Source organism: Tachyglossus aculeatus, chromosome 6 (genome assembly GCF_015852505.1).
Source record: "Tachyglossus aculeatus isolate mTacAcu1 chromosome 6, mTacAcu1.pri, whole genome shotgun sequence".
Taxonomy (NCBI): domain Eukaryota; kingdom Metazoa; phylum Chordata; class Mammalia; order Monotremata; family Tachyglossidae; genus Tachyglossus; species Tachyglossus aculeatus.
In genome coordinates, this window is record NC_052071.1 from 21081448 (window position 1) to 21108664 (window position 27217).

Consider the following 27217-nt stretch of genomic DNA (forward strand, 5'->3'; position numbering starts at 1 on the left):
TGCTTGAGTTTATCATCACTGTCTACATTTATCAGCATTAGCAAGAGACTATTGATTTATTTTACTTGCACATATTCAGTCTATTCATTTTATTCTGTTAATATGTTTTGTTTTGTTGTCTGTCTCCCCCTTCTAGACTGTGAGCCCACTGTTGGGTAGGGACCGTCTCTCTTATGTTGCCTACTTGTCCTTCCCATGTGCTTAGTACAGCGCTCTAGGTCCCAAAGATTAATTTTGTTTTTGTGTCTTTACCCTCACGCGTCATCTGTTCGGAAGCTGGGCCTAAATAAGGCTCGGCCACGTATCTCTGTGCAATGAGAGGGGTGTTCTTCGTGACTGGAGAGATGTACACGACTCCTCTAAGGTAGGTAAACAAGGATGACTGGGAATTTATCCTCATGTAAGATACGAAACATTCAGCAGAAAAGGCTTTAACCGGGTTGGGTAGTTAAGCCAATTTCATAGCAGATGGGGAAAAAGGCAAAGCTCTATCTTCTCCTGGAGGGCTACATCCTGCTTAGCCTTACCTGCAACTGGAACTGCAGTTGAAGAAAGTGAGATCGGCGTTCACGGGCTTACTGTGTCGCTTACTGTGCGCCAAGCCCTGTTCTAAGCACTGGGGAGGATACAAGGTGATCAGGTTGTTCCACGTGGGGCTCACAGTCTTCATCCCCATTTTACGGATGAGGTAACTGAGGCACAGAGAAGTGAAGTAGGGACCGTCTCTATATGTCGCCAACTTGTACTTCCAAAGCGCTTAGTCCAGTGCTCTCATCCTTTCCAAAGGAGGCTCCTCGTGACCAAGGAGTCGGCTCTTTGGCTCCATTTTATTTGCATTATACGAGTCCGAGCAGCGTGGCTCAGTGGAAACAGCCCGGGCTTTGGAGTCAGAGGTCGCGGGTTCAAATCCCAGCTCCGCCAATTGTCAGCCGGGTGACTTTGGGCAAGTCGCTTCACTTCTCTGGGCCCTCATCTGAAAAATGGGGATTAAGACTATGAGCCCCCCGTGGGACAACCTGATCACCTTGTAACCTCCCCAGTGCTTAGAACGGTGCTTTGCATATCGTAAGCACTTAATAAATGCCATCGTCATTATTATTAAGCGCAACAGGCATTATTATTACCCAACAACAGGCTCACAGTCTTCATCCCCATTTTACAGATGAGGGAACTGAGGCACAGAGAATAATAATAATAATAATGATGGCATTTATTAAGTGCTTACTATGTGCAAAGCACTGTTCTAAGCGCCGGGGAGGTTACAAGGTGATCAGGTTGTCCCACGGGGGGCTCACAGTCTTAATCCCCATTTTACAGATGAAGGAACTGAGGCACAGGGAATAATAATAATAATAATGGCATTTATTAAGCGCTTACTATGTGCAAAGCAGTGGGGAGGGTACAAGGTGATCAGGTTGTCCCACGGGGGGCTCACAGAGATGACAGTTGAAGCCGTGGGAGCAAATGAGTTCACCAAGGGAGTGAGTGTAGATCGAGAACAGAAGGGGACCAAGAACTGACCCTTGGGGAACCCCCACAGTAAGGGGATGGGACGGGGAGGAGGAGACTGAGAATGAACAGCCGGAGAGATAAGACGAGAACCAGGAGAGGACGGAGTCTGTGAAGCCAAGGTCGGATAGCGTGTTGAGGAGAAGGGGGTGGGCCACAGTGTCAAAGGCAGCTGAGAGGTCGAGGAGGATTAGGACAGAGTAGGAGCCGTTGGATTTGGCAAGCAGGAGGTCACTGGTGACCTTTGAGAGGGCAGTTTCCGTGGAATGAAGGTGACGGAAGCCAGACTGGAGGGGGTCGAGGAGAGAGTTGGTGTTGAGGAATTCGAGGCAGCGCGTGTAGACAACCCGTTCAAGGAGTTTGGAAAGGAATGGTAGGAGGGAGATGGGGCGATAACTAGAAGGTGAGGTGGGGTTGAGAGAGGGTTTTTTTAGGATGGGAGAGACATGGGCATGTTTGAAGGCAGAGGGGAAGGAACCAGTGGAGAGTGAGCGGTTGAAGATGGAAGTTAAGGAGGGGAGAAGGGATGGAGCGAGAGATTTCATGAGATGAGAGGGAATGGGGTCAGAAGCACAGGTGGCCGGAGTAGCACTTGAGAGGAGGGAGGAGAGCTCCTCTGAGGATACCGCTGGGAAGGATGGGATCTCCATTTTACAGATGAGGAAAAAAGATGCAGAGAAGTCACGTGACTTGGCCAAGTTTCCCCAGCAAACAAGCGGCAGAGCTGGGATTAGAACTCGGGGCCTCTGGCTCTCAGGACCATTCTCCTTCCACTAGATCATGCTGCTTCTCATTTATTGCCTCCACTTCCTCTCCAACTTCCTTTTTGACTTTCTAGAAACTGGTTTCTGACCATTTCCTCCACGGTCACTGATGACTATCTTCTTGCCAAATCTAACCGTCTCCCTCCATCTCAATCTTCCCTGGCCTCTTGCCTGCTTTCTAAACTGTGGACTGCTCCTTTCTCCTGGAAATACAACACATAACCTTGTCTTACCAGCACAGTTCTCACCTTATTCTGCTCTTACTTCTCTCATTGATAATAATAATAATGGCATTTATTAAGCACTTACTATGTGCAAAGCACCATTCTAAGCACTGGGGAGGTTACAAGGTGATCAGGTTGTCCCATGGGGGGTTCACAGTCTTCATTCCCATTTTACAGATGAGGTAACTGAGGCCCAGAGAAGTGACTTGCCCAAAATCACACAGCTGGCAAGTGGTGGACCCGGGATTTGAACCCATGACCTCTGACTCCAAAGCCCGGGCTCTTTCAATCAATCGTATTTATTGAGTGCTGACTGTGTGCAGAGCACTGTACTAAGCGCTTGGGAAGTACAAGTTGGCAACACATAGAGACGGTCCCTACCCAACAACAGGCTCACAGTTACCACTTGTCAGCTGTGTCAGCTCGGGCAAGTCACTTCACTTCTCTAGGCCTCAGTTCCCTCATCTGTAAAATGGGGATGAAGACCCGTGAGCCCCACGTGGGACAGCCTGATTACCTTGGCTCAGTGGAAAGAGTCTGGGCTTGGGAATCAGAGGCCATGGGTTCTAATCCCAGCTCCGCCACATGTCTGCTGTGTGACCCCGGGCAAGTCACTTAACTTCTCTGAGTCTCAGTTACCTCATCAGCGTGGCGCAGTGGAAAGAGCTCGGGCTTTGGAGTCGGAGGTCATGGGTTCAAATCCCGGCTTCCCCAATTGTCAGCTGTGTGACTTTGGGCAAATCACTTCACTTCTCTGGGCCTCAGTTCACCTCATCTGTAAAATGGGGATTAAGACTGTGAGCCCCCACCATGGGACAACCTGATCACCTTGTAACCTCCCCAGCACTTAATACAGTGCTTTGCGCTTAATAAATGCCATCATTATTATTATTATTATTAATACTGTGAGCCCCACGTGGGACAACCTGATCACCTTGTACCCCCCCGTGCTTAGAATCAATCAATCAAATTTATTGAGCACTTACTGTGTGCAGAGCACTGTACTAAGCACTTGGGAAGTACAAGTTGGCAACATATAGAGACGGTCCCTACCCAACCTTGGGCTCACAGTCTACAACAGGGAGACAGACAACCAAACAAAACATATTAACAAAATAAAATAAATAGAATAGATATGTACAAGTAAAATAAACAGAGTAATAAATACGTACAAACATATATACATATATACAGGTGCTGTGGGGAAGGGAAGGAGGTAAGGCGGAGGGGTGGAGAGGAAGGAGGGGGCTCAGTCTGGGAAGGCCTCCAGGCTTAGAACAGTGCTTTGCTTTAGTAAGCGCTTAAATGCCATCATTATTATTATCTACCCCAGCACTTAGAACAGTGCTTGGCACACAGTAAGTGCTTAACAAATGCCAACATTATTATTACCATCCTCCCTGCCTCCAAAACACACAAGCTTCGGAGTTAATCCTTGACTTCTCCCCCCTTTAACCCGCATAGTCAATTTCTCCCCAAATCTTGTCATCATCTTCTCCTTTCTCCCCCTGCCCTTTCTTCCCTTCTAGACTGTGAGCCCGCTGTTGGGTGGGGACCGTCTCTATCTGTTGCCAACTTGGACTTCCCAAGCGCTTAGTCCAGTGCTCTGCACACAGTAAGCGCTCAATAAATACGATCAATCGATTGATTGATTGATTTCTTCCCCATCCCACGGCCACTATGCCGGTCCAGGTACTTGGCCATATCCCAGCTTAACCGGTCAATCGGCCTCCTTGCTGATAGATCACCCTGTGACCACTTTCTCCCCACTCCAGTCTATACTTCAATCTGCTGCCTAATCATTTCACTCACACTTCATCCTGCCCCTCTCTCCCCTCCTCGATGACTGCCGATGGTTGCCTCAAGTATCCGCTTTAAGGCGCTTGATTAGCGACTTCATCCTATGTGTCCCTTCTCTTCTCCCGCTACATCTCAGCTCTTCATCGTCCGTCCTCTCCACTAACCTCTTCGCTGTGCCTTGTTCTCATCATCATCAAGCGTATTTATTGAGCGCTTACTATGTGCAGAGCACTGTACTAAGCGCTTGGAAGTACAAATTGGCAACATATAGAGACAGTCCCTACCCAACAGTGGGCTCACAGTCTAAAAGGTGGGCTCATCTCTCTCATCATCCTTGTCCGCTCACACCCTTCCCCACTCCTGCATATCTCCTTTCTCCCTCCTATTCATCCACTGCTCTCTCCATCTTCCAAACTCTTTAGCAGTCACACCTCCTCCAGGAGGCCTTCGCCAATTAGTTTCTTATCTCCCCAAGTGCCATTTCATCATTTCTTTGCCACCTAACCAGTCTCTCCCCCTTTTAGACTGTGAGCCCACTGTTGGGTAGGGACTGTCTCTATATGTTGCCAACTTGTACTTCCCAAGCGCTTAGCACAGTGCTCTGCACACAGTAAGCGCTTAATACGGTTGATTGATTGATTGATAGTACCCTCAGCCTATGATATTTATAAATCCCACTAAACACTTTCTTCTTTCTTCCGCCTTTCTGTAATTTATCTAGCGTCTGATTCTCCCAGCGACACTGTAATTTCCTTGAGGGTAGGAGTCATGTCTACTAATTCTACTCTCCCAAGTGCTTAACTTGTACTTCCCAAGTGCTTAGTCCAGTGCTCTGCACACAGTAAGCGCTCAATAAATACGATTGAATGAATACTATTCTGCACCGAATAATAGGCCTCTCTTTCACGGAGTTCTCTAATCCCCAGAAGCCTTACGAGGTCCTACCATCCCCTGCAGAGGCATGAACGGGGAGGGGAAATTCTCTGCTGGCCCCCCAGAAAGCATTCTACATGACCGGCTAATTAGGAATTGGGTCGGTGACAAAGTTCAATGCTAGTTGCTCAAATTTTCACACCCACGGGGGCAAGACCGTGGTAGGAAATTCAAATGTGTTACCGTAGCTGCTGGGGGGGCTTCCGTCCATATATCTCTCATGAGCCTGAAACAACCCGGGAACAGGCTCAATTTAGAGATGGAAAGCAAACCCGGAGACCGAGCGTTTTACGGCTGCATTAAAATAAACAAGATCTACGATGCTCCTAAACAAATCAGAGCCCTCCGTACACACTCCCACTAAAATAATCAAGAGGCACACGGTAGAGTTTTAGCAAAAGCCGCACAGAAGCCCTGGAAAGGTGATCAACTAAAAGGCAGAACCACCGTCTAATGCACACTTTTCAGAGTTCCCGGCATAAATTCGGGAGCTTGTAGCATTTTCCAGGGACTCCAACTTGCCCGAAGCAGCATTTCAAGAGTTCTGCACGCCAACTTCCAAACTGTTCCTTAAAATGAATTTGCATGTTGAGATTTAATTATCCAACCCTGATTACTCAGACTTGCTACATCTTTTAGTATCTTAGAAAAAAAAAAAAAAATCACTCCTCAAAGGAAATCCAAAGGAAGGGTCAATTGAAGAATATGAACAAATGAGAGGTGCATTAATCAGCAGGTTTGGCTTCCCAATGGTAGGGGGTGGGAAATTATTGCTAGTCTCAGGCCTCCTTTAGTCTGATCTGCAATGCAAGCGGAATTAAAATAACATTCAGTTCTGTACAGAGGGTATTTGGCCAGAGGCCATAGCAGCCTCCATTATTTGCACTTTCCATACAAAATACAGACAAGTATTTAGCCAAACCAAGGTCATCCAATATCAAGACCATTAAATTAGGCTCCCTCTAAAACGAGGCCTCATTATCAAGACTAATTAAAGGATGACAAAATACGCAGGGCAGTTCCTTTGATCTGCCAATGCTTATTCATGATTAGGGCATTCTCTAGCAAGGAATCTGATTTTAAATGTTGTTTATCCACACCAGAACTGTAGGGGCTGGGAAAAGGAATGGGTTATTTTAAGTTTCTCAATTTGCACTTGAGCGCGGGACTGCTCACCCTTTATTGTCCGGAGTTCTCTATGATGCCTTGTCAGTTCCCATCCCACAGTCTCGTGCCCCGCGTCACTCTGGGGGCAACAAGGCACATCGGGGAAAAGGAGGAATACAAATAGTTGCATCCCGACCTCCGTTAGCGGGGGAGCCGACAGCCTGGGCCAGTGATACACAACTTGAGTCCTGATGGCTGGGGTTAAGGCCAGAACCCTCCTCCGTAAAATATGGGCTACTCAGATAAGAAAAGCAAAGAGAAAAACGGGGAAAATCCAGGCAGATTGGGTCCTCACTCTTAGTACAGCCATGCCACGGTCAGAGCACTCAATGCAGGTAAACAAAGCAGCAGCACGGCTTAGTGGAAAGAGCGTGGGCTTTGGAGTCAGAGGTCATGGGTTCAAATCCTGGCTCAAGTAGGCGCTTAGTACAGTGCTCTGCACACAGCAAGCACTCAATAAATACGACTGATTGATTGATTCAAATCCCGGCTCTGCCACTTGTCAGCTGTGTGACTTTGGGCAAGTCACTTCACTTCTCTGTGCCTCAGTTACCTCATCTGTAAAATGGGGATTGAGACTGTGAGCCCCCCGTGGGACAACCCGATCACCTTGTAACCTCCCCGGAGCTTAGGACAGTGCTTGGCACATAGTAAGCACTTAATAAATGCCATTATTATTATTATTATTAAAAGGTCAGGACTGAGGGTCTGAAGCCCCAGGTTCTAGCTCCGGCTCCACCACTCACCTGCCGTGAGAGTCCCACGACCTCAGTGCCTCTGTTTCCTCATCTGTAAAATGGGGTTAAAACGTCTATTCTCCCCCCTTACCTAATCTGGGAGACTCATGAGGGACAGAGACTATGTCCGTTACAATTATAATGTATTTATCCCAGTGCTTGAAGCGCAGTAAGTGCTAGATAAATAGTATCATCATTATAATAATAAAATCGCCCTCATAAAAGGCTTCCATGTTCATGAACTCAAAGAGCATACTGAAAAAGCTCGCATATTACCATTCTACCCCGGCCACCCTCTCTACCACAATGGAAGGCGTCCCAAACAACTACACCTGTATACGTTGAAAGATATCTGCCTCCATTTCACTTCTCTCAATGTACCTCTCACAGTTAAATCATCTTGTAGACTACAGTTATTTTGACTAACATCTGTTTTCGAATAACATCCTTACAAGGCTATTTAAATTTCTGGTGAGGTCATGTGTCCAGGGACGAGTAATAAAATCTGATGAGAAGGAATATCATTTTAGGAAAATACCACCTACCTTGACCTTGAACAACAAGATGTCAGCAAGAGCGTTCACGATTGCAACTTCAGAGCACACGTATTATTAAAATAAAGTGCCCGCTGCTGTTACGCACACAGATATTTGTCTCCTCTCTGTCCTTGACCAAGGCAACACCTCCTGCTTCGCTTTCTCCCACAGTCGTATGAAGAATTAAGTCACTTCAAGGTCAGGAGAGTATGGCCCCAGCTGTGGGAGCCTGCGGATCTTGCTGGGAGAAGGCAGTGTGGCCCTTTCAGTGTGCTCTTCGAGCTCATGAATGGTCTTTTATGAGGGCGATTTTATAATTACAACGATGATCAATCAATCGTACTTATTGAGCGCTTACTATGTGCAAAGCACTGTACTAAGCGCTTGGGAAGTACAAATTGGCAACATATAGAGACAGTCCCTACCCAACAGTGGGCTCACAGTCTAAAGGGGGGAGACAGAGAACAAAACCAAACACACCAACAAATAAAATAAATAGAATAGATATGTACAAGTAAAATAAATAGAGTAATAAATATGTACAAACATATATCCATATATACAGGTGCTGTGGGGAAGGGAAGGAGGCAAGATGGGGGGGATGGAGAGGGGGACGAGGGGGAGAGGAAGGAAGGGGCTCAGTCTGGGAAGGCTGATGCTGATGCTATTTACCAAGCACTTACTATGCTCCAAGCACTGGGATAGATACAATATAAACATATTAGACACAGTCTCTGTGCCACACGAGGTCCCAGTCTACAGAGGAGGGGAAATAGGCATTTTATCCCCATTTTACAGATGAGGAAACAGAGGCACTGGAAAGAATGGCATTCTGAGAGTAGGGAAACCCGGGTTCTAATCCCAACATCTACCCCTGAATCAGGGAGTGACTTTTCCCAAATCATTTAACCTCTATGAGCCTCAGTTTCCTCATCTGTGAAATGAGGATGAGATACCTGCTCTCCCCACCTCTTTGACTGTGGGACTGCGCGCCAGCTTATTATCAGTATTTAGCAGGGTGCTTTGGCAAAGTTAGTGCTTCAACACCACAAATGAGAGAATAAACGGACATTTTAGACTTACAAAAATCAATGGTTCATTCCCTCTGTTGTTCACCTCAGGTTATCTCCATTCCTTCTTGTTTGAGAAGATCCCCGGGGACAGCCACGGGTATGGACTATCCGGGCCCCCGGCATTTCACTCAATCAATCAATCGTATTTATTGAGCGCTTACTGTGTGCAGAGCACTGTACTAAGCGCTTGGGAAGCACTCCTTTCACAGCCTTTTATTCCAGGGCCTGCTGATTCCAGAGCCACGGCAGCTGGATCAGAAGGATGGTGAAAACAGCTTGCCCACTGAAAGAGGAAAAAAAAGACCGGTTGAAGGAACCGGATTAAGCCTCAGTGGACGGCTGCCGGAGGACAGTAACGGGGGGCCGCAACTTTCTGGGAATTGTCGAGGGGAAGAAAGGAATGAAAGAAAGGCCAGAACAGTGTTCTGCACACAGTAAGTGCTCAATACGATTGATTGATTGGCCTCGGAGCCACCTGCATTTTGGATGAAAGAGTGGGCCGGTAGAATCAATCCATCATTGATAGATATTAGGCACCTGTCCTGTGAAAGAGCACTGTACTAATAAGCACTTAGCAGAGTAGAGTTAGAATACATGACCCCTGCTCTCAAGTGATTTACAATCCAGTGATTGGAGACTGGACTGTGAGCCCACTGTTGGGTAGGGACCGTCTCTATATGTTGCCAACTTGTACTTCCCAAGGGCTTAGTACAGTGCTCGGCACACAGTAAGCACTCAATAAATACGATTGATTGATTGATTGGGGGTGGTAAACCAAAATCAATTGCAGACTGGAAGAAGAAAACACTGGAGATGATGATGCAGCTGCAAAGGTGCTCTGGGTTGTTGTGAGGCGACACAATAGGGTAAAGGCGTGATTTGAGTGAAAATTCACCAGGGAAGGCCAGCTGGAGGAGGTGGGAAAATCTTGGATGGTATAACCTCAATTATATTGAACCCAAATATGATTCCGACTCTAAGCTTATCTCCTCCATTTCCATTTCCAACTCAACTCCCCACCTCATATCTGCTTCTCTCTCCTCACTTAGACTGGCTGGTATCTTATATTATTTTCCCTCCCCAACTTTCACAATTTCTCTGGCTTTAAAATATCCCGGGCAACTGGATTATCCCTTTTATAACAAGTGTCAGCAAGTGTGAAAATTTATTTACCAAATCCCCATTAGGGCACTGTCGCCTCAAATCCAACACATCAATCACTTCTCTCTTATAGCAAGAATATTCTGATCCGGTTGTATGGTTCAGCTATTTCAATATCTAAATGGATTCCATCAAGAATTATTTTTTATAGCTTTTAATTTATTTTCCAACTTCTTCCTCTTAGCTCTTTCAAGGCAGCAAGATACTTCCCTGCTGACTTGGTCTTTTCATTTGGGAAAGGTCGATTGCTACCACACTTCGAATGGTGCTTGAACAGACACGGATGAGGGATTTAATGACGGTGATGCACAGCAATAAACTGTCTCTTAATTATTTTTCAGTCACACGTTGCACCCATTTCATCAAGGCGGTTCAGTGTTTCCCCGAGAAAGAATCAACACAAATCAAAATGAAGACACTCACTCTGGGGGCAGGGATGGACAGAGAAATCCCAATTTCCCTTGAACATTTCCCCCCTGAAATCCCCGGGCCTTGGCAGGACACCGCTCTAAAAACTGAGCTGGGGGTACTCATAAGCAGTAGGAACTTGAAGCAATCGAGCAATGGTATCTATTAAACGGGTGCTGTGTGGAGAGCACTGTACTAAGCGTTTGGGAGAGTACAATGTAGAGTTAGCATTCACTCATTCATTCAATCGTATCTGTTGAGCGCTTACTGTGTGCAGAGCACTGTACTAAGCGCTTGGAAGACATGTTTCCTGCCTATAAGGAGCTCAGAGTCTACAAGAGGAGACAGAGAGGTACTTAAGTGATGTAGGTTCACGAGTGGAGTGATAACAAGTGCTTAAAGGGTACAGATATAAGTCCATAGGGGACACAGATGGGAAAGACAGTAGGACCACTGAGGGCTTAGATGGGGAAGATCTCTTGGAGATGTGATTGTAGAGAGACTTTGAAGAAAGGCAGTAAGACCACTGAGGGCTTAGAAGGGGAAGACAATACAATGATGGCATTTGTTAAGCGCTTACTATATGCAAAGCACTGTTCTAAGCACTGACCTCTTGGAGATGTGATTCTAGAAAGACTCTGAAGGTGGGGGAGATTGGGGTCTGTCACACGAAGGGAGGAGTGCCAGGCCGGAGATGACGCGGGCAAGAAGCCGGTGGCAAGGGAGACGAGACTGAGGTACAGTGAGTAGGTTGGCATTTGAAGAGCAAAGTGTTGTGGGCTGGATTGTAGTAGAAAAATCAGAGAGGTACGATAGGAGGGGGCAAGTTAATTGAGATTTTTACGTTGATGTGGAGATGGGTTGGATAACCATTGGAGGTTTCCGAGGAGGGGGAAGTCAGGAGCTGAAAGGCATCGCAGAAACATGATTCAGGCGGCAGAGTGAATGGACTGGAATGGGAGGAGGCGGCAAGAAAGCCAGGGAAGCAGATGACGCGGGATAGGGTACGGGCTGGCGTCGGGAATGGTAGCAGTTTGGGTGGAGAGGAAAGGGCCCATTTTAGAGATGCTGTGAAGGTTGAACCGACACGATTCCATGACAGATTGGATGTGTGGGTTGAAGGGGAGAGATGAGTCGAGGATGCCAAGATTGTGAGGCAAAAGAGAATGGTGGTGCTGGCTACAGTGATAGGAAAGTCGGTGGGAGGATGAGTACTGCTTTGGGCAGGTGAAGTTTGGGGTGTGGGAGGGACAGCCAAGTAAAAATGTCCTGAAGGCAGCAGGAAATGTGAGGCTACAGAGAAGTCAGTCAGTCGATCGTATTTATTGAATGTTTACTGTGTGCAGAGCCCTGTTCTATGAGCTTGGGAGAGTTCTACTTATTTTATTTTGTTAATACATTTTGTTTTGTTGTCTGTCTCCCCCTTCTAGGCTGTGAGCCCACTGTTGGGTAGGGACCGTCTCTATATGTTGCCAACTTGTACTTCCCTACAGTGCTCTGCACACAATAAGTGCTCAATGAATATGATTGAATGAATGCATACAATACAGCAGACGGATTTCCTGCCCACAACAAGCTTACAGTCTCAAGGGAGGGGCAGACATTAATACAAATAAGTAAAATTACGGATGTGTACGTAAGTGTCATTTAGGCTGGGAGGAGGGATGAATAAAGGGAGCAAATCAAGGTGAAATGGAAGGGAGTGGGAGAAGAGGAGGAAAGGAGGGCTTAGTCAGGGGAAGCCTCTTGGAGGAGATGGGCCTTCAACAAGGCTTTGAAGGAGGGGAGACTAATTGTCTGTAGGATATGAAGAGGGAGGGCGTTCCAGGCTACATGTAGGACGTGGGTGAGAGGTTGGTGGCAAGATAGATGAGATTGAGGTACAGTGAGAAGGTTGGCATTAGAAGGGTGACGTTTGCGGGTGGGGTTGTAGCAGGAGTAGCAAGGTGAGGTAATAATAATAATAATAATGGCATTTATTAAGCGCTTACTATGTGCAAAGCACTGTTCTAAGCGCTGGGGAGGTTACAAGGCGATCAGGTTGTCCCACAGGGGGCTCACAGTCTTAATCCCCATTTTACAGATGAGGTAGCTGAGGCCCAGAGAAGTGAAGTGACTTGCCCAAAGTCACACAGCTGACAACTGGCAGAGCCAGGATTTGAACCCATGACCTCTGACTCCAAAGCCCGGGCTCTTTCCACTGAGCCACGCTAGGTGGGGGAGGCAAAGTGATGGAGCACTTTAAAGCCGACGGTAAGGAGTTTCTGTTTGAGGTGGAGGTGGATGGGCAACGCCGGAGCTTCTTGAGGACTGGAGAAACATGGCCTGGACGTTTTGGTAGAAAAATGATCCAGGCAGCAGAGTGAAGTATGGATCGGAGTGGGGAGAGACAGGAGGCAGGGAGGTCAGGAAAGAAACTGATACAGAAATCAAGGCGGGATAGGTAAGTGCTTGGATTAATGCGGTAGCAGTTTGGATGGAGACGAAAGGGTGTACTTTAGCAATGTTGTGAAGTTCTGTGTAGATATAATAATAATAATAATAATGATGGCATTAAGCGCTTACTATGTGCAAAGCACTGTTCTAAGCGCTGGGGAGGTTACAAGGTGATTGGGTTGTCCCAGGGGGGACTCACAGTTTTAATCCCCATTTTACAGATGAGGGAACTGAGGCCCAGAGAAGTTAAGTGACTTGCCCAAAGTCACACAGCTGACAGCTGGCGGAGCTGGGATTTGAACCCATGACCTCTGACTCCAAAGCCCACCCTCTTTCCACTGAGCAACGCTGCTTCTCCAATAATAATAATAATAATGATGATGGCATTTGTTAAGCGCTTACTATGTGCCAAGCACTGTTCTAAGCACTGGGGAGGTACAAGGTGATCAGGTTGTCCCATGGTGGGGGCTCACAGTCTTCATCCCCATTTTCCAGATGAGGTAACTGAGGTCCAAAGAAGTGAAGCGACTTGCCCAAAGTCGCACAGCTGACAATTGGGGAAGCCGGGATTTGAACCCGTGACCTCTGACTCCAAAGCCCGGGCTCTTTCCACTGAGCCACACTGCTTCTCAGAAGGCCATGGGTTCTAATCCCAGCTCTAATAACTGTGGTACTTGTTAAGCACTTACAATGTGCAAAGCACTGTTCTAAGCACTGCGGAAGATACAAGGTAATAATAATAATGATGGCATTTATTAAGCGCTTACTATGTACAAAGCACTGTTTTAAGCGCTGCGGAGGTACAAGGTGATCAGGTTGTCCCATGAGGGGGCTCACAGTCTTCATCCCCATTTTCCAGATGAGGTAACTGAGGCCCAGAGAAGTGAAGCGACTTGCCCAAAGTCGCACAGCTGACAATTGGCTGAGCCGGGATTTGAACCCGTGACCTCCGACTCCAAAGCCCGGGCCCTTTCCACTGAGCCGCGTTGCTTCTCTAAGTTGAAGCCAGGGAAGCTAAGGACTTTTCCACGGGAGTTGGTGAAGATGGACAATAGAAGGAGCCCCAGAACCGAGCCGCAATCAATCAATCGTATTTATCGAGCGCTTACTGTGTGCAGAGCACTGTACTAAGCGCTTGACAGACTCCCACATTTAATGGGGGAGCGGTAGAGGAGGAGCTGGCCGAAGAGACTGAGAAAGAACTGCCAGAGAGAGGAGGAGAACCAGGAGAGGTCAATGAAGTCAAGGTTGGATCCTCTTTCTGGGACAAGGGGATGGTCGACAGTGTGGAGGACAGCTGAAAGGCCAAGGCGGACTAGGGTGGATTGGATTTGGGAAGACGGAGATCGCCGGTGACCTTACGGAGGATAGTTTCCGGGAAGACAAGGAGGCAGAAGCCAGATTGGAGGGAGCCAAGGAGAGACTTGGAGGAGAGAGACTGAAGGCTGTGGGCAGACAACTTGCTCAAGGTGTTCGGAAGAGAAGAGAAGGAAAGAAATCGAGCGCTAAGTGAAGGGAGACATGGGGGTCGGGGTTTAATTAAAAATCTGAGATACATAAGCATGTTGGAAATTCTGTTATCTTCCAATGATGAATCAGCCAAATGAAGATGGATTTTCCCCCGACTCTCCAAAGCCCTTCTGAAATGACATCACCTCCAGGAGGTGTTTCCCAATTGTTTTTTCTTCTCCCCGGGTCACATGCCCCAACTACCCCCTCAGCATTCCCGTGCCAACTATTATGGGCAGGGAATGTGCTAATTAATTCATTCATTCATTCAATCATATTTATTGAGCGCTTACTGTGTGCAGAGCACTGGACTAATCAATTAGTCATATTAATTGAGCGCTTACTGTGTGCACAGCACTGTACTAAGTGCTTGGGAAGTACAAGTTGGCAACATCTAGAGACGGTCCCTCCCCAACAGTGGGCTCACAGTCTAGAAGGGGGAGACAGACAACAAGACAAAGCATATTAACAAAATAAAATAAATAGAATAAATATGTACAAATAAAATAGAGTAATGATTCTGTTGTGCATTCCAGAGCACTCCGCACATAGTAGGCACTCAGTAAATACCACTGATTTGCTATGCATTCCCACCCACCCCTTGCAATCCCTAAACTTGTCAATTTGTGCATCCTACTATTAAAACACACTCATCAATGCAAACATTCTTCCTTTTTCCTCTTTTATATGGAAATTCATTCATTCAATTGTATTTATTGAGCGCTTACTGTGTGCAGAGCACTGGACTAAGCGCTTGGGAAGTCCAAGTTGGCAACATCTAGAGATGGTCCCTCCCCAACAGTGGGCTCACAGTCTAGAAGGGGGAGACAGACAACAAGACAAAGCATATTAACAAAATAAAATAAATAGAATAAACATGTACAAATAAAATAGAGTAATAATTCTGTTGTATTGTGCACTCCAGAGCACTCCACACATAGTAGGCACTCAGTAAATATCACTGATTGGCTATGCATTCCCACCCACCCTTTGCATTCCCTAAATCTGTCAATTTGTGCATCCTATTATTAAAACTGTGATTTAAACTACTGTGATTTAAACTATTAAAACTATTTCTAGACTAAGAGCCCACTGTTGGGTAGGGACTGTCTCTATACGTTCCCAGCTTGTATTTCCCAAGCGCTTAGTACAGTGCTCTGCACACAGTAAGTGCTCAATACGATTGATTGATTAAAACACACACTCATCAACGCATCCATTCTTCCTTTTTCAACTTGTACTTCCCAAGCACTTAGTAAAGTGCTCTGCACACAGTAAGCGCTCAATACGATTGATTGATTTTCCTCTTTTATATGGAAATTCATTCCTTCAATCGTATTTATTGAGCATTTACTGTGTGCAGAGCACCGTACTAAGCGCTGGTAAATGATTCTATCAGAAAGCTCTTGGGAAGCCTTCCCCAAGTTTTAAAATTGACCCACTGAGCTCAGAGTCCCCCAAAATGGCAAGCTGAGATAGCGTTTCTAAAGCGTCTCCTAAGAGGACATTTATTTCCTAGTTGGAAACTCAAAGCCTGCTTTCCCTCCGCCCCCACTTTTGATTGCCCTAATTTCAAACTAAAGACCTGGGAACCAGAGCTGAAGGACTGCTTTCCCCCTGCTCTCTGATTGCTCTAAATTTAAAAGAAAAGAACTTGGGATCCGAGGAGGCGGTACTGTCTACGGTGGCGTCCGTGCTCTCTGAAACTAAAATGCTTGGTTTTTCCTTCTCAAAAAAAAATACATTCTTCATGGGCTTTCTCAAAAAAACACTACATTCTTCATGGGCATAGAAGGTGTTAAGACTGTGACCTTTTAGACTGTGAGCCCACTGTTGGGTAGGGACTGTCTCTATATGTTGCCAATTTGTACTTCCCAAGTGCTTAGTACGGTGCTCTGCACACAGTAACCGCTCAATAAATACGATTGATTGATTGACTGAAAATTCTGTTCCTTAGACAACTTCAATTCCCTGTCATAGCATTTTAGACAACGCTCGCACTTAGCTGTTTATACAGCATTTAAAAATCTTGAGGAGGTGCTTCTACTGTGGGCTAATGCTGGTAATATTGGCGATAGACACAAGAAACCAAGACCTGAAGCTGGGGCGGAAATAAAAAGGCAGTGTCGGGAGTACTGAGTCTCTCACTTCCTTCAGCTGGAAGGAGCAGCTGATTCTCGTACAGCTTCCACTCGGTCGGAAATCAATCAATCAATCGTATTTATTGAGCGCTTACTGTGTGCACAGCACTGTACTAAGTGCTTGGAAAGTCCAAGTTGGCAACATATAGAGACAGTCCCTACCCAACAGTGGGCTCACACTCTAAAAGAAGCCACAGCTTCAGTAACGCTTCCATTTGTTCGAGAACCAAGATTTGGTTCACGCTCGCTCCCAGAGGCCCATCCCAGCAGCCTGGGATGGCAGCCAACTACCTCAAAGGAGATCAACCTCTTCCAGGCTACCAATACTCCCTTGAGATTGCAAACTGCCCGAGGGCAGAGATTGTGTCAGCGTGACCTAGTGGAAAGAGTGTGGGGGCTTGGGAGTCGGAGGACCTGGGTTCTAATTCTGACTCCTCCACTTACCTGCTGTGTGCCTTCGGGCAAGTCACTTAGCTACTCTGCCTCAGTTCTCTTACCTGTAAAATGAGGATCCAATACCTGTTCTCCCTGCTAGACTATGATCCCCACGTGGGACCTATCTTGTATTTACCCCAGCGCTTGGCACATAGCAAGCATTTAATACCACAATTATTAACATTACCACACTGAACTCTCCCAAGCGCTTAGTACAATGCTCTGCACAGTGATTCTCCCCATCCAGTGTGGCAAACAAGAGCAGGCCTCAAGCAAGGATGCTTGAATTCCCCTATTTCAACATCAGCAACAATGGCATTTATGGAGCACTCACTACGCGCAGAGCACTGTACTGAGTGCTTGAGAGAGTACGATACAACAGAGTTGGCAGACACATTTCCCTATTTCAACCACGAAACCTTTCAGGTTACTTTTCATGAAGGTAGAGGTGAGAACTAGTGAAACTAAATAGTTCACTCACTAGCCACCCATCTGATGCCACAACCTACGGCAGAATATTATCTCAGGGTCTAGGTGGGTATGTGAAATGTCTCCCCATTGAGTCCGTAGAAATTCCACGGAAGCTTTGAGGATTATTTTTTCCAATTTCTGCACTTCAGGCATGGCTGTCCTCGGTCAAACCTGTCTCCCTCCCAGTTATTCATGTGGCTGCGGTCAGGGGTCATCTATTTTTTTAAGTAGCGTGTTTCACCTGCAGACAACAGCCCACCTCTAGGTTATATTTCTTCCAACCTGAGCCCCCAGGACAAGCTACCGGCTGTCAGAAATCAAGAACAAGACATCCAAAGTCAAACGAGAGATCTACCGTCAAGTAGTGGGGGATGAAAATCTGAATTCGGCAAGTAACTACAATTGGGTGTCACGAAAAGTGATTTCAAACAGCTTTTATTACAAGGTGGTTTTAGTATTTCTCGCATGGGCTTCTTAAGTATTCATAGTTACTTCGTCTCAGTGAAAATGAACACTCCCTGAGATATTTCATTGAAAACATGGGATTTGTTTTCCTGTCCAAATAGAATCAAAGGCGATCAGGACCTTGTTTGGGCCAGAAATCCAGAGCCCAGGTGAAGTGGCTCATTGCTAGAGTAGCTCAGTAGCAGAGGCTTCAGCTGTAATAGGGGTTTGGGGGTAACCTGGGGTGCCTCTTACCTGAGGCAACGGCAGCCAAGTTCAGCTCGGTGCCGATTTCACCTGCTCCAGGGGACTCCCTGTCTATAGGGGCTCAGGAGCAAATTAAGGGTTCTCGTGGGGAAGAGAGACGGGGTTTTACGGTGATGCTTCAGGGGGAAAATAAAGGATTTAATCTCAGAGAAAAAAGAGCACATAATTATGGTAGTCACTAAAATCTCACGAAGTGCTAAATACTGGGGAAGATATGAGATCAAGAGAGTTCACAGTCCTTGTTGCCTTCAGGACTCACAATCTACCATATCCCCATTTTACAGATGAGGAAGCAGACCCGGAGAGGTTAAGTGGCTGGCCCCGGGGGCACAGAAGAGCAGTGGTAGAGTCGGGCCCAAAGCAGAGTCTGAAACGAAAGAGACGGAAAACGTACCGTGGGAGTGGAGTCGCTTGGGATGGCGGGGGGGAAGAGACAAGTTCCCCGTCCCAGGTAACGTGAAAGACTGGGGCTTTCTTTGACAGACTCTCTCAGCACAGAGCAGAAGCAGTATGTGACCAGTTTAAGATCTTCAAGTGGAAAATTTGCCATCTGTTCTTAGGAGTTTAAATGACTTCTGAACATCAGTCAGGTTGTTGAAAGACCGACGCTGTGTTCACGACCATCAGGGGCTTTTTTATTCTTAAACTGTGGGGAAGAAAACAGCTCACACAATACCGAGCTCCTCTCAACGGTATAAAAATCCGCACCAGAAATGACCCCTCTCATTTACCGTGCAGTCAAGCCAGGGCCCTCACAAGGGCAGTTGAACTCATCCCTGGGTTGGCACTAGTTCACCCATTTTTTGCGAGCTCCTAAAAGCACCTGTACCTCAGGAAGGTGCCAGGGCCCGCAGGAAGCCACACAGTAGCCATCGTCAGGAAGGACGGACAGTAGGAGCCGGAAGGTGAGGTGAAGAGCCCCAAATGAAGCACTGTGGGAGTTGATTTCCAACCTTTTTTGTCGCCATCCAAACTGCTACTATGTTGATAATAATAATAATGATGGCATTTATTAAGCGCTTACTAGGTGCAAAGCACTGTTCTAAGCGCTGGGGCAGGGATACAAGGTGATCAGGTTGTCCCATGGGAGGGCTCCCAGTCTTCATCCCCATTTTCCAGATGAGGGGGTACATATTTATTGTTTGTACATATTTATTACTCCATTTATCTTGTACATATCTATTCTATTTTATTTTGTTAATATGTTTGGTTTTGTTCTCTGTCTCCCCCTTTTAGACTTTGAGCCCACTGTTGGGTAGGGACTGTCTCTATATGTTGCCAACTTGTACTTCCCAAGTGCTTAGTACAGTGCTCTGCACACAGTAAGCACTCAATAAATACGATTGATTGATTGATTGATCGATTGATTGACTGGGACTGGTGGTGGTAGCACTCAAGGTCTAAGGGCTAGCTTAGTCTGGGGAGAGAGGGGCACTGAGCCCAGGCCAGGACATGAGAATGTCATGGCAAGCCAGAGAGGGCCAGAAGTACGGGGCTGAAGAGAGACGGTGGGTCAGGAACTCTGGATGGCAGTGGTCCCAGCTAGAGTGGGGAGGGAGGTGAAAGTCATTGGAACCAAATCCTACACAGACTTCGAGAAGCAGCGTGGTGTAGTGCCTAGACCACGGGCCTGGGCATATGAAGGTCATGGGTTCTAATCCCAACCTCTGCCACTTGTCTGCTGGGTGACTTTGGGCAAGTCACTTCACCTCTCTGGGCCTCAGTTACCGTAAAATGGGGATTGAGATTGCGAGCCCCACGTGGGGCAGGGATTGTGTCCAATCCAATTTGCTTGTATTCACCCCAGCACTTAGTACAGCTCCACATAGGAAGCACTTAACAAATACCACAATAATAATAATGCACAGAACAAGCACTTTGAGCTCAACTGAAGCGATTCCTTCCTCATTCCTCCCTCACCAACTTTTTTTTTCCCCCCAAGTTGGCCTGAAAGTCTTCTATTCAAAAAATCCAAGAAGAATTGTTTGTTCCATTTACAGTTAACTGTCCACTTTGAAATCAATCTTCATGTAAGCAACCTTCATAACCTCATTATGAAGGCTAAGGAAGCAGTATTTCTCATATTGTTCTTTGGACACTGAAGTACAGCGATAAAGAATGTATTTCAGATACTGTCAGTAGCTAACACTAAACATTTATGCCATGTGAATGCTGCTATAAATACTCTTTTTAAAGGAGGGGGGAAGGCCAAGGCCACAAGAAGGAAGGCCAGGAGATTTAAGAAAGAGCCTAGACACTGAAATAGTGTCTGTGGCTTGCGATCTAGGCAAATTCAAAAACATCTCATCTTGGCCTGACACAGTTTCTAGACTGTGAGTCCATTGATGGGTAGGGATTGTCTCTATTTGTTGCTGAATTGTACTTTCCAAGGGATTAATACAGTGCTGTGCACACAGTAAGCGCTCAATAAATACAACTGAATGAATGAATGAATAGAAATCTATTCTGTGGCTATATCATGGGCACAAAAATGATGTGCTCTTCAAAAAAGTTAACATCTCAAAGTTTGCTATTACTGCCTTTTAAGTCGAACTTTTAAATGGGGAAAAAATGCGTGCAATTGACTAAATTTAATTCTAGCTCAAGTACACAGTTCTAGGGGGCTCCAGCACTAGTTTTATTATTATATAATCTTCCCATGGAGAAGGCTGTGCAATAGGAGTTAAGATGCCGATGGCGGGGGAAGTCATTTCACTTTGCAAGAAAAGAAAAAATTCCATGAACGATAAAGGGTGATTGCTTTTTCAGGCAAACTGTAAACCATTTACCCTAAGGTTATTTCTGTGTGGTACTCCGCTCCCAGTTAGGGTACTATTTCAGCAACTTTTTCAGTCTCTCACTAGAGTTTACTGTTATTGACCTCAGAGCCAATCGCAGCATCTATCTCCACTCTAATAAAACTGCTGTGGGATAAATACAAGAGGAAAGTCTCCATTTGTTACAAGCCTGCCGCTATAAACTTCCAATTTCCATTGATATTTCAGCTACGGTGTAACTGCCATCTATTTTTCTTTGGATAATCATATGAGCTGTAAATGGAGAACATCTCATACGAAGTCTAAAATGGGAACCGAATTGATGGGGTAAAAAAAGCCTTTTGGTTCAGCTAGAAATGACTTCAGGTCTTCATCTGCAAAACGCTCAGCTGAGGCAGTTTGAACTCCAGTGAGCAAGGTCTTCTGAGTTGACTACATGGTCTGGGAAGCTTCTGCCATGGATAAAAGATCCACGGAATACTGCCCTTAACTATACGTCAGGATGCCGCTGTTTCCTGAAAAAAGAAGCCAGTGAGTCCTAGTAGTTTGAAGACAGCACTAGAAATCCAAAGAGCTTCCAGGCTCCTTCCCTGATGCTATTTACACTCATCTCTGAGCACACCTGTGACATCTCAGGCATTAATAGCTGGGATTTCCATCTTCCATCAGGTAGGATCTGTGCAGATTATGACCTGAATTGCTCCACTGCCCAAAGGTAGACTTGAAGGAGCCACTTCTGATTATGTCAGTGCTACAAGCCCACAGCACAGGAGAACAGCAATGGTGAAAGATAGGAAGAGCCACCTCCAACGGCCACCCCAAATAGATATCTGGCACCACGGTTTCCGATGGCCCCTGTGAGTATGGTGCTGGGCGGCTAATTCATCAACCAATGGTATCTACTGAGCTCTCACTTTGTTCAGATCACTGTACTTGGAAGAGTGCAGTGCCCGGCACATAATTAGCGCTTAACAAATACCAGAAAAATCAAACAGAACCAATAGATATGAGCCCCGACCTCAAGGAGCTTACAATCCGGCAGACACAGCAACCGGCAGCAGTAGCGGCAACAACAGCTCTCCCTCGGGTTTTTCTTATTTTCCCCCTGCTATTCCTGCACCCTTATTCAAGCCTGTCTAGACTGTGAGCCCACTGTTGAGTAGGGACTGTCGCTATATGTTGCCAATTTGTACTTCCCAAGCGCTTAGTACAGTGCTCTGCACACAGTAAGCGCTCAATAAATACGATTGATGATGATGATGATGATGATATCTAGGAGAAGGTGTTCATGGGACGGAAGCCTAAGCAAGCACACGACCAAAGTCCGTCCCGCGCGGAATTTCTCCCGAGGGGAGAAGATGCAGCAAGCACATTTGGTTAAATTTGTGAAGGCTCGGTCAAACATTCATCGTGGTTACCGCCTGCGGAGGCCCAGCTGAAAGACCCTGACCTTCCCACCGACTCCCTACAGCTTGAGCTAAGTCAAGGGATCTCTGGTCCTTCCCGAATATAAAACGGAGCCGTTGTTACTCTGTCACTGCCGTCTACCTAACAGACTGGCCTGGCCAGCTCAGCTTCTTCACGGCGGATCTCTTGGCCCTGGCTCTTTCCGGCCCCCTTTCCATCTCCTCGCTTTCTCCCCTAATAATAATAATAATGATGGTATTTGTTAAGCGCTTACTATGTACAAAGGACTGTTCTAAGCGCTGGGGGGGGGGGGATACAAGGTGATCAGGTTGTCCCACGTGGGGCTCCCAGTCTTAATCCCTGTTTTACAGATGAGGGAACTGAGGCACAGAGAAGTTAAGTGACTTGCTCAAGGTCACACAGCTGACAATTGGCGGAGCTGGGATTTGAACCCCTGACCCCTGACTCCAAAGCCTGGGCTCTTTCCACTGAGCCACGCTGCTCTTACTTTTCAGTTCTACCTTTTAGAGACCCCACTCTACTCCCGCTTTAAGCTCCCAAAACTCTGGCCGCTCTAACCTAACAGGAGTGTTGGCATAATTCATTGGCTACCTGGGAAGAACCCAGAGGCATTCAAAACTGCTTACTTAACTAGTTCCTATTGAGCAGGAACTAAGAAATTCTGTGATTAAAGAATTTTTTTCTAAATGACCTCGGTTGCATTACACAGCAAACAAATCAGGTTTAAGGGCAGGACACCCAGGCAACTAGTTGAGCGGCTAAACTTGGGGGGAACCAGTATAAGCAACAAAAAGAACACACACCTGGTGCCCCCAATACGAATAGCTTTCTGAACCTTAGTGCTGACACCAGGGTCATCCCTGAATCCCACTCCTAAAAAAGGGATTTTCACCACGCCAAGGCTCCCAGCAACATCAAACCTGCAAATCTCTGGGTCTGTCGGAGTTATCCCTTCCGTTTCATCCTCGGAATTGTTAGAGAAGGGTGGGAGAGTGGCGAGATATTAGGGTGGGGTGTTCGAAGAGGGGCCAGAGGAAGGTGGAAGAACACCCAAGATTTCCCTGGACGGAGAGAGCATTTGCCAGAGCCAGCCCTGATTTTACTTCCCACAGTCAAAGAGGCAGACAAACCCTCTTTCAGCCCAAACAAAAATACCATCAAGGACAAAAATATAAAAACTGTACTACCGAATAGATGCTTGAAACGCTTACTAAATCAGCAACCGACAGCCAGCAGTTCATCACTTCCTCCCTTCTACAAGGCAGTCCTAGCAAAACAGCTCTTATCGTCAATGTATTTGGGGAACCTTTATTTACGGACCCAATCCGCACCGCTCTTTGGAGATTTGTACAACTCGGCTAAATGAAAATATGAAAAGATCCAGAAATACAGCCCAATATGGTTCTGAGCACTCCCCTGCCCTTTAATCTTTTTACTTTATTGTAAAAAGAACTTCTTCCCCCCATATCCACTTTTACAATCTACAGACCAAAGCAACAACTCTCATGATACAAAGCTTTCTACTTTTACTATAATGGCCTAAGGGATGACAACTCCTTTTTTTTTTTTTTTTTTTTTAAACACACAGCTATGGAAGAGCTTACTCAGATGCCCCTAAAAGTTGCACCCGTTCTATCACCCAAGTGGTATTCATAATATTTTTATATATTCCCACTGGCTGCCCAGTGGCACTAGCTCTTAGTTCCATGGGCACACATTTATCCCCACCCTAATACCAAAATGAAGCACTTTTAGAGTTGGGGCAGTGCATCCTGATGGTTAGAGTTTGGCAGTCAGAAGTTTGTGAGTCTTTGACCTGGCTCTCTCGCTACACATCCTTGAGCAAACCAGACACACGGTTTCCTCATCTCTACGGCCAGGAAAATAACACCGACCCTTCCTTAGCCCTTGGGGCTGTTGGGAATAATAAAAGAAAAACAAATGTTTCAACACCACAACCCTGGAGGTGTTCTCCAATGCTGAACAAAACACTCATCTCTGGTTACGAGGATCTCGAAATGAAAGCATTCTATCTTACTGAAGTGGAGATATAATTTTAAAATTCTTTTTACCCAAAGAAATACCCCCTGTAACTTCTAAGGCCACCGGTCTTCAGTGAAATTTGAGCAGTTTAATTGGGAAGCAGGGTGTCTGGTGGAAAGAGGACAAGTTTGGGACGCAGGGGACCTGCGTTCTAATCTTGGCTCTGCCTGCTGTGTGATTTGGGGCAAGTCACAACTTCTCTGCATCTCAGGTTCTCTCATCTGTAAAATGAGGATTAAATCCCTCTCCCTTCAATTGAGACTGGTGAGCTTCATGTGGGACAGGGCCTGTGTCCAACCTGATCATCTTGTATCTACCCCAAAGCTCGGTACAGTGCCTGGCACACAGTAGGCACGTAATCGGTACGACAAAAATAATGAAAGTACGGGCCGTACATTTCCAAATGGGACACAACTAGCAGGTAGGGTACCTAGGCAAGAACACGACTTAACCCAAAGGTGCCTGGCTGGGGTGGTAGACGCAGGAGCAGCCTTCTCTCCAGTTCTCCCTCCACTCCTAATTTTTGGGAGCTGCATAATTGGAAGCTGTCTTGCTTCAGCAGAGACCAGAGAGGGGAGAAAATGCCAGCAAGCACATTTGGTTAAATTTGTGAAGGCTCCGTCAAACATTCATCGTGGTTACCGCCTGCGGGGGCCCAGCTGAAAGACCCTGAAAAACCAGCAGTAGTAGTTTGGGGTTGCCGGGGCGGAAGGGTGGATGCACTAGTGGACAGAGCCACAGTCTTGTATTTCTCCTTAAAGGACTTTAAACAAAAAAATCACGACAGAGTTGCAGAAATGCTAAAGAGCCCGAGGGAGACAGGGACAAATAGGGGTCCAGGCTTTTAGGGGCTTCGGCCACCCTCTTCTCAACCTCACCACAACACCCCCCGCCTCGGGGCATCATGAAGACGGTGGTCTTTTCAAAATAGCTTCCACCAAGCAGCCCCCACTGGTGGAAGGGGACACCTTAGTACAGTGCTCTGCACACAGTAAGCGCTCAATAAATACGATTGATTTTAAATTGCAGGGCGTGGGGCAGGACTAGACAGCAGTCTGCAAGGCCCCGGGACCTCCATTCAATCCTCACAGCCTCAGTCTCCTGGAGTTGGCACGGGGGAGGTGATTAGGTGCCAATCCCCGCCCCTGGCTCATCTCCTCCAAGGGGGAATCTGGTTGACTCCGCAGTTGGGAGAGATAGCTGATAGACGCCTCCGCGGAGCCGGAGCAGAGCCTCTGCCGTGCACCTGAAATCATCGTAATCCGGAAGGCTGGATTATAGGCATTCGCAAACATCATCCCTGAGAAAATTTCCTGGCCTACCTTTAAGGCCACGTGGGATTCCTCTGTTGGGAAAAAAGTGAGTCCAAACAGTGTCGCCTAGCCCCGCATAAGCTGTTGGTTCGGTAGAGAACTAATACAAGAAGCAGCGTGGCTCAATGGAAAGAGCCCGGGCTGCGGAGTCAGAGGTCATGGGTTCAAATCCCAGCTCTGCCAATTGTCAGCTGTGACACTTTGGGCAAGTCACTTCACTTCTCTCCCCCTCCTTCCCCTCTCCATCCCCCCGGCCTTGCCTCCTTCCCTTCCCCACAGCACCTGTACATATGTATATATATTTGTACGCATTTATTACTCTATTTATTTATTTATTTTACTTGCACATATCTATTCTATTTATTTTATTTTGTTAATATGTTTTGTTTTGTTCTCTGTCTCCCCCTTCTAGACTGAGCGCCCACTGTTGGGTAGGGACCATCTCTATATGTTGCCAACTTGGACTTCCCTACAGTGCTCTGCACATAGTAAGCGCTCAATCAATACGATTGATTGATTCTCTGTGCCTCAGTTACCTCATCTGTAAAACGGGGATGAAGACTGAGCCCCACATGGGACAACTTGATCACCTTGTAACCTCCCTGGCGCTTAGAACGGTGCTTTGCACATAGCAAGCGCTAAATGCCATTATTATTATTATATTACTATTATACCTGGAGCACTCGGCCTCAGTGAACACGATTCAACTTGAATCAGGGGGGTCTCGGGAAATCACAGTCTTGGCAGAGTTTTAAAACTTTTTGCAGCTCAGAAGGTGAACATCTTTCCCGGGGGCAGAGCCGAGAGGCGGCATAAACAGAGCTTGCTCCTAGGAGTTCTACTGTTCCCCAACGTGCGTATTCATCTAATAGCATCTTAATCATTCTGGAAACAATGAGAGCGATAAACAATTTGTGACCACGGGCAAAACGATGATCAGCCGAATGAACTGGGATACTGGAATAATCCTAACAGACAACAAGATTTACCCGCAGCCACAAGGATGTTCTGGGAACAGGTACCTGAAAAAGCTGGAGTGTTAAAAGGAGACTTCTAAAAGCAGCAATTTGGGTTACTGATGTACAATGAGGTAATAATAATAACAATAATAATGATGATGGCATTTATTAAGCGCTTACTATGTGCCAAGCACTGAGGCCCAGAGAAGTGAAGTGACTTGCCCAAAGTCACACAGCTGACAAGTGTGGCAGCAGCATAGAGAAGCAGCATGGCTCGGTGGAAAGAGCCCGAGCTTTGGAGTCGGAGGTCAGGGGTTCAAATCCCGGCTCTGCCAATTGTCAGCTGTGTGACTTTGGGCAAGTCACTTCACTTCTCTGGGCCTCAGTTACCTCATCTGGAAAATGGGAATTAAGACTGTGAGCCCCAGGTGGGACAACCTGATCACCCTGTAGCCTCCCCAGTGCTTAGAACAGTGCTTTGCACATAGTAAGCGCTTAATAAATGCCATTATTATTATTATTATTATTATTATTATTATTATTCTAAGTGGCGGAGCTGGGATTCGCAACCCCTTACCTCTGACTCCAAAGCCCGGGCTCTTTCCACTGAGCCCTGCTGCTTCTCAATACTACCAGCATCAAGGATTCTTCTCCTTGGGCAAACCTATTTACAGTCTTCACA